Below are 6000 nucleotides of genomic sequence, written 5' to 3' on the forward strand. Positions count from 1 at the left end.
GGAACGAAGGGCTGGCATCCCGGCTCTGGAGCTCGGCTGCAGCATCCCTGTCCCACCCAGCGGTGTCACGGCCAGCCGGGCAGTGTCCCGGGAGCTGGAGCCATCCCTGAGCCGGCAGCAGCGACCCCCGTGCCAATTAACACCGTGGCGGTGGGTAATTAACCCGCGGGAGCATCCCGGCCCTGCCTCTGGTCCAGAGCGGAGCCTCCCGCTCAGCTCACCCCGGAGCGGCTCCTTCCCACAGCCCCCAGCCTAATTAAAGGGCTTGATGTGTACTAATGGCTGCGCTAATTAAATGCTGCTGTTTATCATTAAATAATGAGGCCCATTAGCATAGGCTGTGCGGCGGGGCTGAGCTCACTGCCCGGCTCTGCCCTGGAAAAATGGGAGTTCCCTGCTCCAGAACGGGACGATCCAAGGTTTTTCCCCAGCATCTTAAAGCATTTTGACTTCTTTAGCCGAAATAATTTTAAATCTGGAACATCTGAACAGGCTGTGGAGGGAAAGATCCATCTGCTGGCTGGTTTGGGTCACTATTGATCCCCTCAGTGCTCCAGAGGCTCGGGGGAAATCTGGTATCGAGCACGTTCCCAAAGGGAACATTTTTGCATGTGCACAAAGCTGAATTGATTACAAGAGTGCAGCCAGCACTGTGAGAAATTTCAGCTGGTTGTTTTGCTGGTGCACCATAGAACAATGTTTTTTTGTGTCATTTCTGCACCATAATTCTCGAATTTCCTGCACTAAGCAGAATATTAAAGAGCAGAGTATTAAAGACTCATATCAACTGAAATATTCACAATATACAATCTTACCACATCCATAACACTAATTTAAAACATTCCAGCCATTGGGTAAAAATAAAAACTGGGGAAAAAAACCCCAAAACACACAGCAGGGCTGAAAATCCAACTTGTTTTCACCACTCAGTTGCAGATAACCCTGGTGAATCAGAGAGTCCTTTTAAATCCTCATTTTATATAATTTTATTATCAGAGGGGCCAGCTGGGATCATTGTGGCTAAAGATTATCAACATTTCCATTACCATCACTTTATAGCTTGGCCATAAAAATCCCTCAGAACTGGGATGGTCCAAGGCTTTGCTTAGAAAGAAATTTTTACCTTCAAAACTTTGAGTGACTTAGGACCCATTAAGGAAGGCAAAAGGAAAATAAAACGTTTAATTTTCCTCATGGTAGATATTTTTTTCAGCCTTCAGAACACGGCAGTCTGGCTGTAATGAATACTGCTCCTTCCTATTTTGCTCACTTTCTTGGAAAATAGCTTTGTATCGGGGTAAAACAGAGCAAAAATGGGGTTTTTCTTTTAGTGGTAGGTTTGTTTCTGGTGTGGCGTTTGTGCTTGTGCTCCTGCAGAAGGGCAGAGCTGGGATTTACCCTGGGTGTGATGTTTTCCCCTCTCCATTAACAATGGGAAAAAGCTGGGATATAGGGCTGTGAAAGTGCTCTGAAAGAGGGAAAACTGGGAGTGATGAGAACCAGAGCAAATGCCCTTTTGCTGGATACAATGGGATAATTTTGTTCATAAAATGGCAAATAATTTCCATGCTGGAAAGCATTTTGCTTTTCCTAGCAGGGAAACAACGGGCACAATTCATGCAGGCACCAAGGAAAACACGTTTGAAGGCAGGGAGAGCTCCAGAGCTCCGTGTGAGGGTGGTAAATGCTCCTTTAATTCCACATCCAGCCCCGGAGCTCCCTCAGGGATCGTTCCACACATGATGCCGTGCCCTGGATCAATAGGTTAAAGCTTCCTCATCACTTTGCACCACTGGGTCAAATCAAGCTTATTTTAGCTCCAAACCACCTTTGTGCTGTGCTATCCGAGAGGGAGGAGCTCCCTGGGACCTGCTGGGCTTGAAATTCTTTCCTGTTGGAGTGATACCAGTGTCATCTCCATGTGAGCATCAGACAAGGGGGTTGGCCCTGATCCATTTATTTCCCATTAGGGGAGCCCATTAAAGGAGATTAGAGGCCAACTCAAAGTGCACAAATCGTTCCTCTTGCTACTGAGAGCCGGGAAAATAAGAGAAAAGAATTTTATTCACCCCTTAGCAAGCAAGTCCAGGTCCTGGGGTGATCTATGTCAGGCTAATATTCAGGAAACATTCATCCACATTAACACATGGACAATGCCAGGATGCCCAGGAAAATCCCATCTCCTGGGATCCCACCAAGAAAACAAAAATATTAAAATTAAAATTAAGATTAGTGTTATTGCTGGCAGGGAAGGAGATAAGGTGTTCAACAAGTCTGATAAGGGATGCAGGGCTGTAGCACATCCAGGGATTCACATCTGTAAGAGCTCAGATGGGACATGAGATTTGTGGGAATCAGTGGCATGGCACCCGTGAATCTACAATAAAATACAATATTTCATAAATAAAAATATCTTCTACCCAGCATTGCTCACAGCCACAATGTCCCACCTGAAATTTATCCTTCTGAGCAGATTTTTGGGAAGATTGGGAAGAAGGGTTGTGGCGCAATATTACATTAATTTCTTATTTAAAATGGACTTTCCTGGGGTTTTGTCTCTGTGTGAGTGTGTGGGTTTTATTCTTTCATTAAATAAAAACCTAATGAAAATAAGGATCTATAAAGTTGGAGGGCAGGAATGACTCCCCTGCCTCTGGAGAGAGGCCATTAGCTCTGTCTGAGGTATTTTATTACTGAGAGCTGCAAAACCACTCCTCTGCTTGCAAAACCAGCTACATTTTAGCTTGGTAGCATCTGGGGGAGGACTGTGATTAACTGAGAGGTTGATTTTCTACATTTTCCTTACGATTCAAAATGCAGAAAACACAAACTCAAACGATATCCAAATGAAATTCAAACCTGGAAAAGGGTCTTTGTGCTCACACAGAAACAGCCTGAGCCACCCCCAGTGCTGCTGCATGCAGGAGCTCTCCTCTTAATGTGGGTTTTTTTCCCCAAGATTAGGCAAAAACCAGATTTCTAAAAGGTTTTCCTTTATCCACACATGACATTCCTGCATCCTGGTAAAACCTGCTCAGAGCCATTCCACTCCAGGAGCTGAGGATGCACCAAGAGGCACCAAGCACCTGAGTGTGAGGAAAACCAGGCAGACCCAATACCAGGGTCAGGATTACTCTGGCTGGTGTTCTCCTGGGTATCCAGAGGGCTCAGGGAACTCAGGAGGAAATTCCACAGGAACTTTGGTGCCAGGTTTTGCCCTGGCCACCTCCTCTGCTCCAGAGCTGCGTCACCATTTTATGGAGCCCATGGAATATTCATGGATTCATTATTTTCGCTTCTACTTCCCCCCGGAGCAGACATGAAACTTCATTATTTTTTTAATTTAACTCACTAGAAATACTGAAATTGCTTTGAGCAGTTAATGTAGCTAAAATACAACAACCAAGCTCTGCTGCACATAAAAGAAAAAACTCCTGCTCTGGTCCAGTTCTCTGTGTGCCCAGTAAAACAGTGGAATACGGAATAACAGGCTTAAACCCCCCCCTTCATTATGGAATAACAGGTTTAAGAAGCCTTGCTCTGTACCAAAACCTTAAAAACTGGCAGGGGAAATATTAAATTCTGCAGCAGGATTTTACTGCCTGGCTTTTATCTCTTTTCCAGCTCCAGGTTCCAAATGAGTGTGCAAATCCCAGCATCATCCTGGTCCTGGAGACGAGTGGGGTGGATCCAGTGGTCGACATCCTGCTGGTGTCTGCTCCATTCATCACCATCTGCAGGGATGCTGCTCTGCCTGGCTGATTTTTTGATCCATAATTGGATCAAAAGTGGGTATTAAAGGGAATATTTCAGGCTGGTGAAACCACGGCCCTGGGTGGCTTGGAAGAGGAAAAAAGGACAGTGTTAATTGGGGAATTCCCAATTAGAGGGTCAGCAGAGCTTCACGGAGAAGAGGAAGGAGAGGGAGGAGGCTGAGATTACAGAGCAGTAATGCTCTGAGTAATGCAGCAATCAGGGATGCTGGGCTGGAAAACCAGGAGTAGGTGGCACCAATTTTCCCATAAGGACAGGGACAGGACGGCCCAGTGACAGCACAGCCCTGACTGGATCATATTTCAGAGCTGGGAAAACTGTGCAGATGGAAAGAAAGACGTGGCTTGTGGAGGTGGTTTGTGAATAATTACATTTACATGCTTTAAAAAAGTCCCATCCCAGCAGAACCAGGCACGAGGCTGCAGCCTCAGCCCTCCAAGGTGGGAGCAGCCACATGGAGCTGAAATGGGGACAGAAGTGCCACTCCTGAGAGTTAAACAGAAAACTCCCAGCTTTGGAAATACTCAGGAAAGCCTTGGGGCAGGCTGGCTGCTCCCACACCCAAAGCTCACCCCGTGTCCTGCCAGGCTGGAACTTCTCCTGCTCCAGCCCATCTGTGGTGATTTTATCACCGTAGACTTCAAATGAGTTGGATTTCTCCTGAATCAATCCCCAATTAATTACCTCAGCTGAACATTGTACAAAGGACCAATTTTTATCTCTTTCCCTGCCCATGTGACTGATTCACTGGTAATGGAAATCTTTGCCTTCAGGCAGAGGAACGATGGCAGCCGGGTCTTCTGCTGCCCATAAAAGCCAGAAAAACTCAGAGATATTGCTCTCCTTTTCCCATTTTCCATTTTTTATAGACATCTGCATCCAATCAATCGTAACAAACGTCTTCTCTAAGCTCCTTGTATATTTTTTAAAGGTCTGACTGGTGCAACTCCTGAAGGAAGCAATGGGAATATGGCTGTAAATGGGCAATTAGTGGGAAGCAACACTCATTTATGATTTTTTAATAATTTCTATGAAATGTTACGAGTCATTTTACTGAAACCTGCTTATTTGCCTTGCACTGACCTCACTAGAAACACTCATCTTGCTAAATTGACCAGCAAGCCACATTTATTGGAGTCATTTAAACTGGGAAATATCAAGTGACTTCTAAAATGCAGAGGCTGGAGCAGAGGATTCACATTTGTAGAAGCTCATCTTTCTGCCACTGGTTAAACCCAGCCACTTCAATGGCAGCACATCATGAGTCACAAGCCTGTAGGAAACAGAAAATCTGCCCAAAGTCTGGAATATTTGTGGTGTTAGGAGGGACAACACCAGGATTCAGCCACCATGGGGCCACTGGAGAAGGAAGGCTGAGGACCCTCCAAGGGTTTTTCCACCAAGTGAAAGGAACTCACCCGTAGGATGGAGAATCTTTGTCTCCCCTGTTTCTCCTGAGAGAAGTCTGTCAGTGGTGCCATGCAGGGAATTTTATCAATTGATGAAGCCATTTTCCCTGGAGAACAAACCCTTCTCGCCACGCTGGGGACAGGCCCAGGAGATGGGCTGGGTTTTGATGGCACAGGAGCGTGTTTGGGTTTGCTCTTTCCTCCTCTCTCAGCTCTTCCCGGTTCTCCCTTCTCCTCCTGACTCATAAATAATGGAGCTGTACAGAACAGCCAGAATCTACCCAGATCTTCCTACAAAAGGAGATATTCTCTGCTGGAAAAACCAGTGTAATTGCAGTTCCATTTTATTATTTGATCTCTCTGTTGTTTATAGTGTAAATAAGGAAGACTGGGATTTGGGAGCTGCCTCCCAAAAACCTCTGTTAGAAAGGAAGTCGGGTTATTTTGCTTGGCTGCTATAAATACTTCATGAAAATGTCTACTCTGTCAAAGAGAATATGAATTTGCTGAGTGTTGAAAGGAGCTGCAGAAATGCACATTAAAGATTCACAACCCAGCCCAGGCTTCATTCAGGAGAGGCTTTCTCATGATTTTTTCAGTTGATGGGATCCTTCACAGACATGAGAATATTTGTATCTTCCTTTGACTAAAAAGCTGCTTTAAAGCACAGCTTGATGGTCTTATTCAAACAGAGACGACATTCAAAGCTCCAATTAAGGACTCAGGGTTTTGGCCAAGGCTTCACATCCCCACTGCTGAAATATTCAGTGCTTGGTGCTGGCTCTGGGTTTGTCTCACTTGGTGAGGAGCAAACTCT

The sequence above is a fragment of the Motacilla alba genome, chromosome 4A (genome assembly GCF_015832195.1).
Source record: "Motacilla alba alba isolate MOTALB_02 chromosome 4A, Motacilla_alba_V1.0_pri, whole genome shotgun sequence".
NCBI lineage: Eukaryota > Metazoa > Chordata > Aves > Passeriformes > Motacillidae > Motacilla > Motacilla alba.